Source organism: Carcharodon carcharias, chromosome 4, assembly GCF_017639515.1.
Source record: "Carcharodon carcharias isolate sCarCar2 chromosome 4, sCarCar2.pri, whole genome shotgun sequence".
In the NCBI taxonomy this organism is placed as follows: Eukaryota; Metazoa; Chordata; class Chondrichthyes; order Lamniformes; family Lamnidae; genus Carcharodon; species Carcharodon carcharias.
In genome coordinates, this window is record NC_054470.1 from 168264932 (window position 1) to 168285261 (window position 20330).

General features: G+C 42.5%; 1 protein-coding gene across 3 annotated transcripts in view; it reads right to left on the minus strand.

Annotated features, from left to right (window-relative positions):
* Window positions 1-20330, minus strand: part of snx25 (sorting nexin 25) — a 251246-nt gene that overhangs the window by 165822 nt on the left and 65094 nt on the right. The window contains exon 1 of one of the 3 annotated variants that reach the window (XM_041186049.1): window positions 16414-16467. The exons of the other annotated variants lie outside the window; for them this stretch is intronic. The gene's annotated coding sequence lies outside the window, so the exon portion shown is untranslated. Of the gene's footprint in view, window positions 1-16413; window positions 16468-20330 lie in introns of those variants that run through there. 3 annotated transcript variants of the gene reach the window in all.

Genomic DNA, 20330 nt, shown 5'->3' on the forward strand with positions numbered 1-20330 from the left:
TGGAAAATCATAGCTAGCACATCCATTATCTCTTCAGCTATCTCTTTTGGAAACCAAGAATGTAGGCTATTAGGTCCGGGGACCTGAGAGATTTTAGTCCCTTAAGTTTCTGCAATTTTTTTTTCTACTGATATTAATGTCCTCACTCTTTTTAGCCCCTAGGTTAGTCTATTTTTGGTGTGAAACTTGTGAAGACATCAAAATATTTGTTTAATGCCTCTGCCGTTTCCTCATTCTGCATGATAATTTCTCTTGTCCCTGCTTCCATGGGAACAACGTTTACTTTAGCTAGTCTCTTCCTTTTTTATGTTTTTATATTTCTGGCTAGTTCACTCTCATATTCTAATTTTTTTTCCCTTTTATATCAACTTTTTGGTGGCCTTCTGCTTCTGCAACACTCCCAATCCTCAGATTTGCTACTGCTTTTTGCAATAGTGCAAGTGTCTTAATCTAATACTATTCTTAACTTCCTGAGTGAGACACAGATGGGTCTTTCTTGCAGAGTTTTTGTTTTGCAATGGAATATATTTTTGCTGAACATTTTGAATTGCTCCTTCAAATATTTCCCATTGTTCATTTACCTCGGTATCCTCCAGTCAATGTGGTTGACTCTTAAATGCCCTCTGAACAAAGGAAATTAGGGATGGGCAATAAATGCTGGCCTAGCCAGTGATGCCCACATCCCATGAATGAATAAAAAAAAGTCTATTTACCCAATTAACCTTAGCCAGTTCTCCCCTCATTCCTATGTATTTGACTTTGTTTAAGTTTAAGATTCTTGTTTGTGATTGGAATATGTCACTTTCAAACTTAACACGGAATTCAATGGCATTACGATCACTATTTCCCAATGGATTGTTTACTATGACATTGCTAATTAACCATACATCATTACACAATATTATATCTAAAATAGTTTCTTGGAGGAATAAGTTTTGGAAGCAACTAGGGATAAAGCTATGAAAACATTCTACAAACTCATCTTCTAAACCACTCTTGCCAAGTTGATTGTCCCAATTAAAGTCCCCCACAATTAGTAATTTCCTTTGTTACAAGCTCCAATAATTTCTTATTTAATACTCTGTCCAACAGTACAACTACTGTTAGGGGGCCTAAAAACTACTCGCACCAGTGTTTTCTGACTCTTGCTATTCCCACATGTACTGCTTCTATTTCATGATCTTCAGACCCTTTCTCACTCACATCCTTATGTTATTCTTCACTATCAGGGTTTCCCAACCTCCCTTTGTCATTTTGTCTATCTTCTCAAAATATTGTGTACCCTGGAATATTTATTTCCCAACCTTGAACACCTTGTAACCATGTCTCTGTAATGGTGATTAGGTCTAAATCATTTACCCCTATTTGTAGCATGAGCTCATCTATCTTATTGCAGCTGTTTCACGCAGATAAAAAATCTTTAATTTCATGTTTTTAAACTTCTAATGACCCTGCAATGACCTTATTCACCAATGTCCAATTTTTTAATAATTTTCTGTCACTTCCTGTCCCCCTTCGCTTGTCTTTATCTATGTGATACTGTTCTGATGCCTTGACCTTTCTCTTTGGATTTCTAAATCTCCTTTCACCTGAACTCGCCTCCAACACACCCCCCACCCCAACCCCCCAATCCCCCCCACCTGTTAATTTAAAGCCCTGTCCACAGTTATACAGTTGGCCAGGACACTGGTTCCAGCCAAGTTCAAGTGGAGCCCATTCCAATGGAATAGTTCAGTCTTCCTGAGTACTGATGCCAATGTCCCCTTCTTCCCACACCACTCTTTGTTTAATTCTCTAATCTGCTTGACTCTGTGCCAATTAGCATGTGGCTCAGGTAACAATCCAGAGAGGATTATATCTGATGTTCTACTTTTTAATTTGGACGCGAACTCCTCGAATTCTCTTAGCAGAACATCGTTCCTGGTTCTACGTATGTCATTGGTTCCCACGTGGACCACAACAACTGGATCCTCCCCCTCCCACTTCAAGTTCCTCTCTAGCCGCAAGATGATGTCCCTAACCCTGAAATCGGGCAGGAAACACAACCTTTGCAAAGAACAGTATCTATCCATACTGTCTCCTATCACTACCACATTCTTCTTTGCAACTCCCACTCAAATGACATCCTTTCCCATGGTGCTATGGCCAGTCCGTTCGTCCACCTTCGCAGTACTTCTCTTCATCCACATGGGTAACAAGCATCTTGTACCTGTTGGACAAAGTCAGAGGCTGAAGCTCCTCCATCACTACATGCTGATTCCCCATACCTGCCTGCTCGCAGTCACACCCTCCTATCCCTGACCATTGACCAACTCAAGGTTCTGCCTAAGGGGCATGACTGTCTCCTGGAACAATGTGTCCAAGTAACTCTCTCCCTCTGTGATGCCCCAGAATGTGCACAACTTAGGCTCCAGCTCAGCAACTCGGAGCTGAAGTTGCCTGAGCTGCAGACACTTACTGCAGGTATGATGTCCGGGATTGCAGTGTCTTCCATAGGTTCCCACATGCTGCAGTCTCATCACACCACCAGCCCTGCCATTTTTGTCCAACCTTATTTATTTAATTAATCAATTGGTTAATAACTACACAGAAACTAATAAAAAACTGCATTCACTTAGCTTGATGGCAAAGGAAGAAAACTCACCAACTACTGGGAAAAAAAAGGAAAAGGAACAGCTCTTTACCTCTCTGCACCAAAGCCAAATTTCCAACTACACACTGTATACATCTCACACCGGCACGTCTCCTCTCTATGCTTCCCCTTCCTCCATAGCTCAACAAGTTGCATTCATATTGTACCTCTAATGTAGTAAAGTGCCCACTTACCTGCCTTTGTTCCAAACTGATACTCCCAATAAAAATCTAATCAAGCTCAGACTTGAAAGCTTCACTTCTCCTAGCATCCACAGCCTTTTAAGGGAGAGAACTCCAGAATCCTGGGTGCTTCCCAATTTCATTCCCGAATGGTCTAGTTTTGATTTTAAGATTAAACCCCCCTCGTTCCAGATTTCCCTATCAGAGAAAACAGTTTGTACTTACTCTATCGTATCTTTCATAACATTTTAAATACCTCATTCAGCACACCTCCTGATTTTGTATAACTCAAGCAACTAGAAGCTAAGTTTATTCAACCTGCCCTCAATTTAACCCTTTTAGCCTTGGTACCATTCTGGCGAATGTGCACTGCACCCCTTCCAAAGCCAATAGATCCTTCCTGAGGTGTGATGTCCAAATCTGAATGCAGTATTCCAGATGGGGTCTGGAGTCTATATAACTACAGGATAACTTAAGATGAAGACCAACATTTCATTACCCCTTTACAAGGTGGTGGTGGATGTCCATGAAGCATAGGATAGATTCAATGGGCAAAATAAGTTACAAAACCATTCTGACTCGTTACCTTACATTTGCTAGCAAAGCATTAACTAAAATCAAGGTCAGAGAAAATACTTGAGACCACGAGGATACATTGCTATCTTCAAAGTGAAGGGGGTGGGATGGAGTCGGCAACCTGCTTGCTTCCAATTAACTGGTTGTTAAGCACAATGAAGAGCTTGTTAATGGGCTGCAGACAGCCAGAAGGAGATTTTCAAAGTTGTACACGTGAAGAGCAAACTGTCTGGCACATGTTAGCGCACACAAGTAGGGAGCAATACGGGAGACATAATGTGATGTTTCTGCTGAATTAAAATGTTGGTTTAAAAAAAAATTTATTGCAGCTAAGCTGCTCAAGTAGTAGCACAACATTGTCATCCCTTCAAGAGAGCTGGACAAGTACTTGTCATTAACCAATTGGCCACGTGTCTTTACCGTGCTGGTCCTCTGCTCTCCTGCGTGCTCCAATCTGCAAGACAACAGCAAACTCAGTCACGGCTCCTGCCGAGCTTTGAGCATTGCACACCAAAGCCAGCTTCTGTCTCCGGGAAGCAACTGGCACCTTTCATTGGGTGCCGAGCTCCCCTCCGGGAGGTTGCATGTTAATATAGCGCCACGTCAGCAATGCAGACGCAGGGTTGGGTCCAAGAAATAATCTGGGCATCAGGTTCCCTACCCTGTATTGAAAATCCAGCCACGAAACTTTGAGGTTTCCAAAAAGACTCTCCAAATCATTTATTTCATACAGGCCTTTGCATATGACCAAAAACCATGCCTCTAAAAGGGGTCATTAACAGAGCTTCTATTAAATCTCAGTGCCCCATATGGGCACCTTATCTAATTTAACACATTAAGAGTCACTCTGTGTATAGGGTTCAAATCTGCTATAGTTTCCTTGTAATACAACAAAGAAAATGATTTTCTCTTTTCTATTCCCTCTCCCTGAAAATTTAATAATAAAAAAAATTGTCCCCCTTTTATTCTTCATTCCACCAGAGATAATCTAATGTCTGAGAAAATGCTATGTCACAATCGAACACACTCAGACTAAAAACAAAACCAAAAAAAAATATTTGTAAACATACTAACAATGTTAGCAGTCACAGGGGATTACTGACAGCAATTTAATTTTGGGGTTCAACTAATTGAGCGTAGCTCTCAGTTTAGAAGAAGCTCTGAAACCCTTACTTGGATTATTACTTTAGAATATGCCACACGCAGCCACTCAGTATTTGTTCTTTGCATCACACTCTCCCAGGTGTCCATTATAAGGTTTATAGCTAAAGCACAATTCACATTGTTACTACTGAGGACTTTTGTTAATGCGGTAATGTGCTGCTACTGCCCTGATTGGTGCTAGCAGATATGCCGGTGTATGTCACTGATGCAAACACTACCTTCAAGGGAACTAGAAGTGATTTATGTTTTAGAAATTACTGTGAAAGGAGAAATGAGCTGAAACAAAAAGCAATTCCCATTTGAATGCAACATCAATGGATAATTAAAAACATCTGCCATGACAATCAAAGCAGAGTGTGTAGAGAAATAGACAAAAGAAGTGTGTCTGCAATCGATTATCTGTGTATAAGAAAAGTATCAGTTAGGAAGCAGAGCCATCATAGATTATAGTTACTGGCTGTTAAAAACTTAAATGGAAAACATCTCTCAGGAACCACCCACCAATGTGGGCCCATTATAGGCAGTGACAGCAGAATTTATAATGGACAATAACAAAATAGCACAGAAACTAAGCAAATACTTTGTCTCTGTTTTCATGGAGGAAGATACGAAAAACATCCCAGAAATACTAGAGAACCAAGGGACTAGGAAGAATGAGGCATTGAAAGAAATCAGAACTTGTAAAAAAAAAACTGGAGAAATTAATGAGACTGAAAGTTGATAAATTCCCTCGAGCTGATGATCTACATCCCAGAGTGTTTGAAAGACATGGCTGTAGAGATGGTGGATACATTGGTGTTCATCTTCCAGAATATGTAGAATTTTGGAATGGTTCCTGCAGGTTGGAAGGTAACAAATGTAACCCTGTTATTTAAGAAAGGAAGGAGAGAGAAAACAGGCAAGTACAGACCTGTTAGCCTAACATTAGTAGGGAACATGCTAAAATCTATTCTAAAGGAGGTGATATCTGGACACTAGAGAAAAATGGTAGGAATGGCCAGAATCAACATGAATATACGAAAGGGCAATCATGTTTGACAAACCTTTGAGCTTTTTGAGGACGCAGCTGGCAGAATAGTAAGGGGAGGAGAGCAGTGGATGTGGTTTATTTGGATATTCAGAAGGCTTTTGATACGGTCCCAGACAAGAGGTTAGCAAACAAAATTAGAGCACATGGGCTTAGGGGAATATACTTGCACGGATTGAGAACCATTTAACGGACAGAAAACAGACAGTAGGAATAAGCGAGTCACTCTCAGGTTGGCAGGCTGTGACTACTGGGGTGCCGCAAGGATCAGTGCTTGGGCCTGAGATATTCACAATCTTCATTAATAATATAGGTATGAGGGCAAAATGTAATATTTCCAGGTTTGCTGACAACACAAAACGAGGTGGGAATGAGTTGTGAGGAGGATGCAAAGAGGCTTCAAGCGGATTTAGACAGGCTAAGTGAATGGGCAAGAACATGGCAGATGAAATAGAACATGGAAAAATGAGAAGTTATCCACTTTGGCCGGAAAAGCAGGAATGCAGAGTACTTCTTAAATGGTGAGAGATTGGGAAGTGTTGACGTCCAAAGGGACTACCTTGTTCATAAGTCACAAAGCTAACATGCAGGTACACCAAGCAATTAGGAAGACAAACGGTATGTTAGCCTTTATTGCAAGAGGATTAGATTACAGAAGTAAAGACGTCTTACTGCAATTGTATAGAGCGCACAGTTTACCCAAGGAAGGATGTAATTGCAATAAAGGGACTGCAACAAAGGCTCACCGGACTGATTCCTGGGATGGTGAGATTGCCCTATGCAGAGAGATTTGCTAGAGTTAAGAATCAGAGTTGATCTCAGTGAAGCATACAAATTTCTTAGAGGACTTGACAAAGTAGGTGCAGGAAGGGTGTTTGGATGTTTCCCCTGGCTTGGGGGGGGGGGGGGGGGGGGGGGGGGTGATGGGGTCTAGAACCTGGGGACACAGGTGAGGAGGAATTTCTTCACTCAGGGGGTGGTGAATCTTTGAAATTCTCTACCCCAGGGAAATGTTCAAGACAGAGATCAATGATGTCTTTAATGTGTAGAAATCTGAGGGATATGGTCATGGCGTGGGAAAATGGCGTTGAGTTAGAAGATTAACCACAATCTAGCTGAATGGCAGAGTAGACTCGAGGGGACGAATGGCCTTCTCCTGCTCCTATTTCCTGTGTTCCATGTTCCAATATCTGCAGGTGTTAAGGGGACTGGAAAGTATTAAATCTGGGGCAACTGCTGGGTGGAAATGCAGTGCCTTAATTCAGCACCACATCTAGTAGAGGCCAAATGAATCAGGTAAGCTTCGACAGCCAATTCTAATCTTAAATCAGATACGTGTTTAAGGCAGTGCAGTAATGGGACAATTGGAAGTTCCAACAGAGTACGCCACAGAGTGAAATTACTTAGGCTCATGCTCATATTTTCCCAGAACAGTGTTGGCTGTTCCATCAGGGAGTATGTTGAGCAAAGGCTCAATGTATTCCTCAGTGGCTGAAGGGGGAATAAAAGACTTTCACATATATATTATTTTGCAATGGCTGTTACCTGCTGTCACTGCCTCTCTACCCAAAAAAAAACACCTTTCCATCCTTGTAAACGACCACCCCATCTCCAATCATCATCTTCTCTCACAGTCCTTGAACATGTTGACGCCTTCCAAATTAGTTCCCATCTTTCCTGCGATTGTGTTTGAACTCCAGCAATCAGGTTTCTGTCCCAGCCACAGCACTGAAATGGCCCTGATCAAAGCCACAATTATATTCTATATAGCTATGACAAAGATATACTACCCCTCATCATCTCGAATTGTCTGCAGCCTTTAACACAGTTCACTACACCATTGCACTTCATTGTCACTCCTCTGTTGTCCAGCTGGGCGAGAGTCCTTTCACCTGGTTTCATTCCTATCTATCCAGCTGTAGCCAAAGAATCACCTGCAATGCTTCTCTTTCTGCTCCCACACTTTTACCTCTGCTTAATCCAGCGAACAGATAGATGTGGACTCAGTTTCAATACTAACACAAAAGGCAGCATCTTGAACAATGCATGCACCTCCTTGGTACCACACTACACTGTTAACTAGATTTTGCGCTTAGTTCCTGGCGTAGAACTTAGACCCACAGCCTTATGATTCGAAATGCTAACAAATGAGCAACGAAAAAGAGTTATTTCAGTGCAGCCAGTCTTCAACATCATCAGGGGGCAGAGAAATAAGAAACTGGATCTTGACACTTGAATCTATGCCTGTGCCAAAATTAGGAGCTATGATGTAAAGCAGTTTAATCATCAGATTCGCCAGTTTGATTTTAGTCAAGCTAACGCCTGTAATATCAGGCTATAGGGACCAATTAATATTCCTAGGTTGCTGGAGACACCAGTGATTCAGCGAGTATCTCTTCTGCTTTATTCATTATTTCAGTAACACGCATTACAGGTCTTTCAACTTTCTGCTGTTGGCACTTGATGCCCCTTTTATTTCAACTGGTGACACATCTGGCCATCACTGTAATCAGCCTTTGCAAAATGAGCAACATTCTCACCCAAAAACGAGGAGTCACAGTGGGAGTGGGAGTGGGGGCGGAAACAAAACTTCATCATCCAGTAATGAGGAGGGGTGCAAGAGAGGCAGGTGAATTGAGTAAGCAAAACAGAACGGCAACGTCAAAACACTGGTGCTAGGATAGAAAGTCACATATCCAAATTTGCCAGTGACACAAAGGGATAGGTTGCATTTTAACCTGTGCATTCGGAAGCATAAAATTACAAAGAGATCTTAATACATTAAATTAATGGGCAAAACTGTGGCAAATGTATTTCAATGTAGGCAAATCTAAAAAGGCATTTTCTGAACAGTAAAAATCTAAGAACAGTGGAGGTCCAGGTGCCCCAGGACATTAAAATGTCATGAATACAGAAAACCATCAGAGAGGGGTAATGGAATGCTGACTTTTATATCTAGACGACGAGAATGAGAAGAGAGCAGAAGTCAAGCTTCAGCGATAAAAACCCCTGATTAGACCCCAACTGGAGTACTACAAGCAATTCTTGGCACCTCACCTTAAGAAGGGTATAATGGCCTTGGGGGGAACAGCAGAGTCGGTTTACCAGAAAGGTACCTGGACCCAAGGATTATATTATGAGGAGAAATGACACAAACTAAGGTCGTATTTAAAAGCAAAAACACTCTTATCCATCCAACTACTGCCATGCTCAAAATCTCCAACAGGGAACCCGATTTTTGGTATGGTTTTACATTTGAGAATTGCCATAGGCCACGCAGGCTCATACCACCACAAATCTTGCCTTCTCCTGTCCTGTGGTTTTCACTGTAACTGTTTTCAAACCATTCTGCTCTACAGTTCAGTAGCTGGACATATCAAAATTCACAGGCATTTCATCCACGTTGACCATGTGACAGAATGGGTACTTGCATTTTTGCCAGGCTCTGAAGCAGGATTTCTGGAAAGTGGGAACTTTGGCATCATGATCTTTTGGTGGTCTCTGAATGACCTTGGTCATTTTTTAATTCATTCACGGGATGTGGGCATCGCTGGCTGGGCCAGCATTTATTGCCCCCCATCCCTAGTTGCCCTTGAGAAGGTGGTGGTGAGCTGCCTTCTTGAACTGCTGCAGTCTATGTGGTGTAGGTATGCTCACAGTGCTGTTAGGAAGGAAGGGAGTTCAAGGATTTTGACCCAGCAACAGTGAAGGAACAGCGATATATTTCCATGTCAGAATGGTGAGTGACTTGGAGGGGAACTTCCAGGTGGTAGGTGCTTCCATCCATCTGCTGCCCTTGTCCTTCTAGGTAGTAGTGGTCGTGGGTTTGGAAGGTGCTGTCTAAGGAGCCTTGGTGAAATCCTGCAGTGCATCTTGTAGATGGTACATACTGCTGCTACTGTGCGTCGGTGGTGGTGGCAGTGAATGTTTGTGGATGTGATGCCAATCAAGCAGGCTGCTTTGTCCTGGACGATATCCAGCTTCTTCAGTATTGTTGAAGCTGCACCCATCCAGGCAAGTGGGAAGTATTCCATCACATTCCTGACTTGTGCCTTGTAGATGGTGGACAGGCTTTGGGGTGAGTTATTCGTTGCAGGATTCCTAGCCTCCGACCTGCTCTTGTAGCCACAGTATTTATATGGCTAGTCCAGTTCAGTTTCTGGTCAATAGTAACCTCCAGGATGTTGATAGTGGGGGATTCAGTGATGGTAATGCCATTGTACATCAAGGGATGATGGTTGGATTCTCTCTTGTTGAAGATGGTCATTACCAGACACTTGTGTGGCACGAATGTTACTCACCACTTGTCAGCCCAAGCTGGATATTGTCCAGTTCTTGCTGCATTTGGACATGGACTGCTTCAGTATTGGAGGAGTCACGAATGGTGCTGAACATTGTGCAATCATCAACGAACATCCCCACTTCTGACCTTATGATGGAAGGAAGGTCATTGATGAAGCAACTGAAGATGGTTGGGCCTAGGACACTTCCCTGAGGAACTCCTGCAGTGATGTCCTGGAGTTGTGATGACTGACCTCCAACAATCACAACTATCTTCCTTTGTGCTAGGTATGAATCCAACCAGCAGAAAGTTTTCTCCCTGATTCCCACTGACTCCAATTGTGCTCGGCTCCTTGATGCCACACTCAGTCAAATGCTGCCTTGATGTCATGGGCAGTCACTCTCACCTCACCTCGGGAGTTCAGCTCTTTTGTCCTTGTTTGAACCAAGGCTGTAATGAGGTCAGGAGCTGAGTGGCCCTGGCAAAACCCAAACTGGGCATTAGTGAGCAAGTTATTGCTAAGCAAGTGCCACTTGATAGCACCATTGATGACCCCTTCCATTACTTTACTGATGATGGAGAGTAAACTGATGGGGCAATAATTGGCCAGGTTGGACTTATCCTGCTTTTTGTGTACAGGACATGCCTGGGCAATTTTCCACATAGCCAGGTAGATGCCAGTGTTGTAGCTGTACTGGAACAGCTTGGCTAGGGGCACAGCAAGTTCTGGAGCACAAGTCTTATTATTGCCAGAATATTGTCAGGGTCCATAGTCTTCGCAGTATCCAGTGCCTTCAGCTGTTTCTTGATATCACGTGGAATGAATCAAATTGGCTGAAGACTGGCATCTTTTGCTCCAACACTAGACATTTCTGTTCCATAAAGAAGTTACATCAGCTAGCTGTTGCTCTGAAATCTTTGCTTGACTCAGGGTTCAATGAAGCCTACTTAAGTGCAGATAATCATTGCACTTCTGTCAACAATGTAGCCATTCTGACGATTTTCAGGGGCCCATTCCAATACATGCTTCTCAAGGTCAGGCCAGTGGTTGGTCTTTGTTCTCAAGTCATAGTTAGTCTTATGCATCTTCTTTAGGGCAGATTCCATCTCCCATTCTCATACCAGTTTTTCACGAATGCCGAATTCTCTCACTGCAGCACATTTATTTGATGAGTTGGCAAATATTACAACCTTTAACTCTAAACCAGCTTAGCATTTCATCCTTTTCACAGGACCCACCCCCCCTCCCCCCCCATACATTTCTGTTCATCTAACTGCATACACAGACTGCTCTGTCTTAAACTACCATGCATCTTCTTGGCAACACGGCCCGTATCACCTACTCCACCTCACAGCCTGAGGCGATGGTACAAGGACTAGGGGACACAGATTTAAGATGTCAGCAAGAGATGCAGGGGGAAATGAGAGGAAGAATTTTTTTTAAAAAAACACAGCGAGCGTTAATGACCTGGAACTCACTACCCACAAGGGTGGAAGAAGGCTCAATGATTGGCTCTTGAAGGAAATAAACTTGCAGGGCTACGGGGACCGAGCAGGGAAATGGGGCTGACTGGATTGCTCCGTGCGGAAGCCAGTATGGAAGCAATGGGCTGAATGGCCTCCCAATATACCGCTAATTACTATATCTACAACCCTCTGGTTAAAGGATTCTAAAAATTCACAAACCTCCATAGAAGAAATTTCCCCTTGCTTCAATCCCAAATGGCCGACTCCTTGTCCCCTTAGTTTTAGATACTTCAGCCAGGCCAAACAGTTTTTTAGCATCTAACCTATGTTTCAATGAGATCAGCTTTCATTCTTCTAAACTCCAGTCCAAAGAAGAAAAGAAAGGCTTGTATTTATATAGTGCTTTTCACAGCCACCATGTACCTCTAAGTGTTTTATGGACAATGCAGTAAATTTTGAAGTGAAGACACTATTCTAGTGTAGGAAACGCAGCAGTTAATTTGAGATCAGACAACCTCCCACAAATAGCAATGTAATAATGACCAGATAATCCTTTTTTTTTTGTGATGCTCATTGAGGGATAATATTGGCCAGGACATAGTGGATAACTCCTCTGCTCTTCTTCCAAACAGTGCCAAGGGATCTTTTACATTCACCCAAGTAGGTAGATGGAGAACAAAACAAAAATAAAAATACCTGGAAAAACTCAGCAGGTCTGGCAGCATCTGTAGAGAGGAACACAGTTAACGTTCCGAGTCCATATGACTCTTCAACAAAACTAAGGAAAAATAGAAAAGAGGTGAAATATAAGCTTGTTTAAGGGGGGGTGGGACAAGTAGAGCTGAATAGAGGGTCAGTGAAAGGAGGAGATAGCCAAAAGATGTCACAGACAAAAGGACAAAGAGATGTTGAAGGTGCATCTGCAGAGAAGAACACAGTTAATGTTTCGAGTCTGGATGACTCTTCAACAGAAGCTTTTATGCTTTTATTTTAGATTAATTGAGGGTAGTTAGCATGGCTTTGTCAGGGGGAGGTCATGTCTAATAAATTTGATTGAACTTTTCGAGGAGGTGACTAGATGAGGGTAGTGTAGTTGATGTAGTCTACATGGACTTCAGTAAGGCTTTTGACAAGGTCTCGCACAGGAGACTGGTCAACAAGGTAAGAGCTCATGGCATCCAGGGAAATTTGGATCAAAAATTGGCTTAGTGACAGGAGGCAGAGGGTGGTGGACGAAGGTTGTTTTTGTGACTGAAAGCCTGTGTTCAGTGGGGTGCCACAGGGTTCGGTGCTGGGTCCCTTGCCGTTTGTAGTGTACATTAATGATCTGGACATGAACGTAGGAGGTATGATCAGTAAGTTCACAGGTGACACGAAAATTGGTGGCATGGTTAAGAGCAAGGAAGAAAGCCATAGACTACAGGATGATATCGACAGGCTGGTCAAATGGGCAGAACAGTGGCAAACGGAATTTAATCCCGAAAAGTGTGAGGTGATGCATTTTGGGAGGACTAACAAGACAAAGGAGTACATGATAAATGGTAGTACCCTAGGAAGTACAGAGCATCAGAGGGACCTTGCTGTGCATGTCCACAGAACCTTGAAGGCAGCAGGGCAAGTAGATAAGGCAGTTAAAAAGGCATATGGGACATACCTTTATTAGTCAAGGCATTGAATACAAGAGCAGGGAGGTTATGACGGAGCTGTATAAAGCATTAATTAGGCCACATCTGGAGTCGCCACACTATAGGAAGGATATGATTACACTGGAGAGGGTGCAGAGGAGCTTCACCAGGACATTGCCTGGGCTGGAACATTTCAGCGATGAAGAGAGACTAGATAGGCTAGGTTTGTTTTCCTTAGAACAGAGAAGGCTGAGGGGAGACTTGATTGAAGTGTACAAAATCATGAGGGGCATAGATAGGGTAGCTAGGAAGAAACTTTTCCCCTTACTGGAGGGGTCAATAACCAGATCTCAATGCAATACAAACACAAGAATATGATTCAAATATTCACTATGCCCTCATCCTAGCTATGACTTTACAGAAACATAGAAAATTGGGAGAGATAATTTTAGCATATCTATCTGATACTCTTAATATTCAAGGCAGTACATATGAATTAACAGGCAAACTGTGGTCAGACAAGCCAAACTCCAAAGTAAGTGGCATAGACTTAAGGTAAGGGACAGGAGGTTTACAGAGGTTTTGAGGAAATTTTTGTCACCCAGAGGGTGGGGTGTTTCTAGAACTCTATGCCTGAGGGGGTGCTAGAGGCGGGAACCCCCATAACATTTAAGAAGTATTTAGATGAACACTTGAAATGCCATAGAGTACAAAGCTACAGGCCAAGAGCTGGAAAATGGGATTAGAATAGATAGGGGCTTGATGACCAGTGCGGACACAATGAGCCAAAGGACCTCTTTCCATGCTATAAAATTCTATGACTATGACTCTATAACATTCCTCTCATCCCATGAAATAATCTGCTGAACTTTCATAGCAAATTTTTTTCTCAGGCAAGTATATCCTCAGTGTTATATGATTCCAGCTCAAGTTACTACTGGGCAAATCAGATCCCAGAGTGAAACCTGGCTTCAGAGATGCAAATTTATTTTTTAAGAAACTGTGGGGGTAAGTTACTGAACAAATTCACAGGAGTCTGATGAACTTTTAACATGAAAAATAAAACATTTATTAAACAAGAGAAGTGAACTATATTAGAAGACAAAAAGGTTGGAAAGATCTCAATACAAACACAAGAATATGATTCAAATATTCACTATGCCCTCACCCCAGCTATGTCTTTACAGAAACATACAAAATTGGGAAAGATAAATTTAGCATATCTATCTTATACTCTTAATATTCAAGGCAAGTATGCGGTACATGTGAATTAACAGGCAAACTGTGGTCAGACAAGCCACACTCCAAAGTAAATGGCAGATGCAACCAAAGCAGATTCAATGGATTTCTCAACAATGCACCCAGACAATCGTCACACTGTGAACCAACCAGTCTCACTGAAACTCTGTTTCTCATGAGGGTTTCCAATCTCCATATTTAAAGATCTCGCCTTGGAGTTCTCTCCAAACTTCGCTCCCACTCGGATGGCTTCAACAAGGATCCACCTCCAGGATTTCAATCTCATCTTCTGGGATTCCTTTCCCCTGGATCTCAGAGTACAATCACGCTTCCAGATCTTCAGCCATACCAAGCAGAACACCGCTGCTCCAAAAAGGGTACCTTTGCCCTTACGGCCTGCAGTACGGAAGCACCAGCCTTCAGCTGCCCTCTCGATCTTCTGGGCTCTTCTCAAGCCCACTTTGCTTCAAGTCTGCTACTTGCAGCACTTTCGGAATCTTTATTCCTGCCTGGAACTTTCTTCTGGGACCTCTTTCTGTCCCACACCCTGTTTGGGACCATCTTCTTGGGTTGGGTCCTTCTCCCTGTCCCCTTCCCTGTGTCCTGCTCCCTGGGACCTTCTCTCCAACGGCACTCCAGTTCCAGGTCAGCTGACCTGCAGTTTTGCACCATTTCACCTCTTTGCTTCCTTTTCTTCTCTGCATGTGCACAAGGTCGGTTCCCAGCCTAAAGAGGATAAAAAAGCTTACTGCATATGTGCAGCCCTTTCCTGGCTGGCTTATATGTAAAAGGCCCAAAGATCGTTAAACAAAAACTACAAACTGCGCGTGTGCGGCCATTTCCCAGCTGATGTACGCACAAGTCATCCAGAGGCCTGCTGGGAACTGGAGCTCCTGGCCTCCGAATTCCCAATTAAGGCAAGAATTTTGAGCTTCCTAACACGTGGGAACCAAAACTGTACACAGTATTTCAGGTGTGGTCTCACCAAGGCCCTGTACAAATGCAGCAAGACTTCCTTACTCTTGTACACTAGCCCTTTTGCAATAAAGGTCAATACAATATTTAGCTCCTAAATTGCTTGCCGTACCTGCATGTTAACTTTGTGTTTCTTGTACAAAGAAACTCCAATCCCTAAGCACACAAACTCTTGTTTCTTACCATCTTTTTCCATTCTTCCTACCAGAGAATAACCTCAATTTCTCCACATTACACTCATCTGTCACCTTCTTGTTGACTCACTTTATAGGTTTCCAACCTGGATTTCCAGCCAAAGTTTCACAGGGACCTGTGTTCTCCAAAAATGCACCAATGGACTACACATAATAGCAGTGAGCAGTTTCAATTTTACTAGTAAATCAGAACAGATCACAAGGCAAATTCAAAGTGATGCACACTGGACCCTGATTTTAACTAACTTGCCGAAAGTCAGCTACACAATCCTGAGAAAATTAGAATTCAGAGCCCACAGCCAGACAGAGATTTGATTTATCAACCAGTGAAAGAAGATCAGTATCAACAGGGCAACTAGGAATTCAAATTCTTTTTGAAAAAACATATTTCAAAATGCATTTATAAAAGTTAATTAAAGATGGCACTAACAGCAGGCTTGACATTCCTGGCTTAAGAAGTAAATTGAGCTGATTCACATTCAAAATCATGAAGGGGATTGACAGGGTAGATACTGAGGCGTTGTTTCCCCTGGCTAGGGAACCCAGAACAAGGGGGCACAGTTTCACGAAAAGGGGCTGATCATTTAGGGCTGAGATTAAGAGAAATTTTTTCACTCAAAGGGTTGTGGATCTTTGGAATTCTCTACCCCAGAGGGTTAGGGATGCGCCATCATTGAATATATTTAAAGTTCAATTAAACCAAATATTTGGTGTCTCAGGGCATCAAGAGATATGGGGAGCCAGTAAGAAAGTGGAGTTGAAGCCCAAGATCAGCCATGATCACAATAACTGGTGAACGGGTTCAACGGGCCGTATGGTCTTCTCCTGCTCCTATTTCTTCTGTTCACATGTGGGCCACTTCAGGTCAGGGCGGCAGATTTCCTTCAATGAAGGAAATGAGTGAACCAGATGGGTTTTTACGAAAACCCAGTAGCTTCATGGTCATCATTAAGTAGCTATTTATCCAGATTTATTAATTAATTGATTTAAACTCCCTTAGCTGCCATGGTGGGATTTGAACCCAAGGCCTCTCTGGTCCAGTGATATTACCATTATGCAGTTTGAAGCTCCGCTTGGAGACGAGTTATACCGGAAGATTTTTGCCTTGTCTGGTTCAGCTTGAGGGAGCGATGAATGAGTGGCAAGTGAGCGGAGCTATAACTGGAGCTGAAAAGGGAAATAAAATAAATACAGGGACGATCAACACTGCAATCAGTTCTAGTCCTGAGTACTCAAGTTAGTCTGAAAAATGTGTTTTTTAGTTCGCAGCAAGCTGGCTGCAACTCCTCAAGCAGCCAAAATGTTTGGTTTTGTTGCAGATTGAAACAATAGCACATCTTTCTATTTCCCATGCTGATTGAGCAAGTCTCCTTTGCCAGCATTCAACGTTTTTATTTCAGAACTTCCAATTCTCCAGTCCATGTGTAAACCTCAAGCTTTAAAGCTGTTCTTTGTAATTTTTTGTGCTAAGGAAGTTAGACATTTCATGTAGTATTGGAAGGTTATGCTGTAATTATAGCATTAGATCTTTGAAAACATGACAGAGTAAAGAACTCAGCTGTAGGAATTAATTAGAAAGCCTATAATATTCTGGCTTTTCATGATCAAAGTGCCATGCAATTCTTATTTTAAACAGTTATCTAGCAATGTCTTAGGGACAGAATGAAATCCATTGAAAGGCGCATTCACATCCCTGTGTAATATAAATGAAAAAGTTGCCCTTAAAATTTTGTTCTTAAATTTTACAATTTGTATAAATGGCTTGGATGAAGGGACTGAAGGTATAGTTGCTAAATTTGCTTATGACATAAAGATAGGTGGGAAAGTAAATTGTGAAGAGGACAAAGTGACACAGGTAGATTAAATGAGTGGACAAAGATCTGGCAAATGGAGTATAACGTGGGCAAATGTGAAATCGCTCATTTTGGCAGGAAGAATAAAAAAGATTATCTAAATGGTGAGAGAATGGAGAACTCAGATTCAGAGGGATCTGGGTGTCTTAGTGCATGATCACAAAAGGTTAGTATACAGGAACAGCAAGTAATTAGGAAAGCTAACAGAATGTCATAATTTGAGAGGGGAATTGATTACAAAAGTAGGGAGATTATGCTTCAGTTGTACAGGGCATTGGTGAGACCAAATCTGGATATTGTGTACAGTACTGGTCTCCTTATTTTAAGAAAGATACCAATGGATTAGAGAAGCAGTTCCAAGAAGGTTTACCAGACTAACGCCAGGAATGGGCAGTTTGTCTTATGAGGAAAGGCTGGACAGGTTAGGTTTATATCCATTGACACCTAGAAGAGTAAGAGGCGACTTAATTGAAACCTTTAAGATCCTGAGCGATTTTGACAGGGTGGATTTGGAGAGGAGGTTTCCTCTTGTGGGAGAGTCTAGAACTAGGGGTCACTGTTTAAAAATAAGGGGCTGCTCACTTAAGACAGAGATTAGGAGAAATTTCTTCTCCCATAGGGTTGAGTGTCTTTAGAACTCTGCTTCCACCGTCTTTTGAGGAAGGGAGTCTGAATGTTTTTAATGCAGAGCTTGAATGTTTTTAATGCAGAGCTTGAATGTTTTTAATGCAGAGCTTGAATGTTTTTAATGCAGAGCTTGAATGTTTTTAATGCAGAGCTTGAATGTTTTTAATGCAGAGCTTGAATGTTTTTAATGCAGAGCTTGAATGTTTTTAATGCAGAGCTTGATAGATTCATGATTAATAAGGGGTGAAAGGTTTTCAGGGTGGGCAGGATTGTGGGGTTGAGGTTACAATCAAATCTGCCATGACCTTATTGAATGACAGAGCAGGCTCGAGGTGCCGAGTGGCCTACTCCTGCTCCTAATTCAAAGGTTCATATGATTCAGCAATGGTAATGCCATTGAATGTCATGGGGAGGTGGTTCAAATCTCTCTTGTCGGAGATAGTCATTACCTGGCACTTGAGTGGAGGGAATCTATCTGCCACTTACCAGGCCAAGCCTGACTACTGTCCAGGTCTTGCTGCATACGGACAGACTGCTTCATTTTTGGAACTAGGGGGGTAAACAACAGGCGAAAAACTCAAATCAATTTATTTCAGTTGTTTTTTTAAATTCATTCTCAGGGTTATAATGTCAAAGCTCTATCCTAGTTTCCACAAGTTGACACTTGGCCTTCTTGAATTGCCAACAGCAGCTTTGATACGCCTCAGAGAGTAGTTAAAACTCAACCAAGTTGGTATGGAATTAGAGTCATGCATTGGACACACTGGGGTAAGGATGGCAGATTTCTCTCCTCACAGAACGTTGAGAGCCGGCTGGGTCTTTACAAAAAGACAACATCCTAGTCACTTTTACTGATATCAACTTTGATTTGTTTCCAGCTATCTTATACAACTGAATTCAAATTCCCAAGCTGCCATGGTAGCAAGTGAATACACTCTCTCTGAATTATTAATCGTTATTCTCCTGTCTGACCTCCCACGTTTCTGCCCTTAGAAACTTCAACACATCCAAAACTTTACTTGCCCATATCCAAACTCGTACCCAGTCCCATTCATCCATCACCTCATGTTCACTGACCAACTTGGGCTCCTGGTCTGCCAAAGCCTCAATTTTAAAATTCTCATCCCTGTTTTCAAATCACTCCACAGCCTCATTGTTCCTCATTTCTGGAGCCTCTTCCAGTGACCACACTCTCCAAGATCCCTGCACTCTGCACTCATCCAATTAAAGCCTCTTGCACATCCCTGATTTTCATCAATCCACCATTGGTGAGCATGCTTTTGGTTGTCTAGGCCCTAAACTTAGTCTTTGTCTCTCTCTCTATCTCACTCTCCAACTTTAAAAGACTACTTAAAACCTACTGCCTGCTCCTAAGTGTAGGATATTAAGATTGCATTAGCCCCACCCAGACAGTACAATAAAATACCCCTCTAGAGTATATAATGCACCATTTACAGCTCAGGCTAAACTCTAAATAGTTAACAGAATTAGAAAATGTATACAAACTATATACTTTGACATTATCCTTTGCTTCAAAGTATTGCCATTATCCAGACAGAGGGTAGCACAGCATCAAGGCATAGATTGGGATCATGGCTTGTCTTCTAACATTTGCCTTATTGCTGAGACTGCTGAGAAAGTTTTAGGCAACAGACATTTCGATCAGATTCATGCTCTGCACCAATTTAGCTGATTTGAGCCAGAGTTGCAGTTGAGATACAATTGACCTCAGCACCCCTTGCATAGGATTCCCACATTTGTAAATCCGGGGATATCAATATATTAATCATTGGCAGAGAACAGGATCAAGCATCCCCACAACGAATGGATCAGATCTAAGCTCTGCAGTCCTTCCACATCCAGTCATGAACAATGGTGGACAATCAAACAGTTAAGAGGAGGAACGGCTCCACAAATATCCCCAACCCATCTGTGCAAAGGATAATGCTGGAGTATTTGCAACAAGCTTCAGCCAGAAGTATTCAGTGGATGATCCATCTTGGCCTCCTCCTAAGGTCCCAGCGTCACAGATGCCAATCTCCAGCCAATGAGATTCACTCCATGAAGGCACTGGGTACTGCAAACACTATGGGCCCTGGCAAAATTCCAGCAACAGTACTGAAGACTTGTCCTCCAGAACTAGCCACGCCCTGAGCCAAGCTGTTCCAGTGCAGCTACAACACTGGCAACTACCCAGCAATGTGAAAAATTGCCCAGGTATGTCCTACACACAAGAAAGGACAAATCCAACCCGGCCAATTACCGCCACAGTCTATTCTCGATCATAACAGCAATAGAAAGTGTCATCAATGGTGTTATCAAGCGGCACTTACTCAGCAATAACCTGCTCAATGACACTCAGTATGGGTTCCACCAGGGCCACTCAGCTCCTGACCGCATTACAGCCTTGCTTCAGACATGGACAAAAGAGCTGAACTCAGTGAGGTGAGAATCACTGCGCTTGACATCAAGGCAGCATTTGACTGA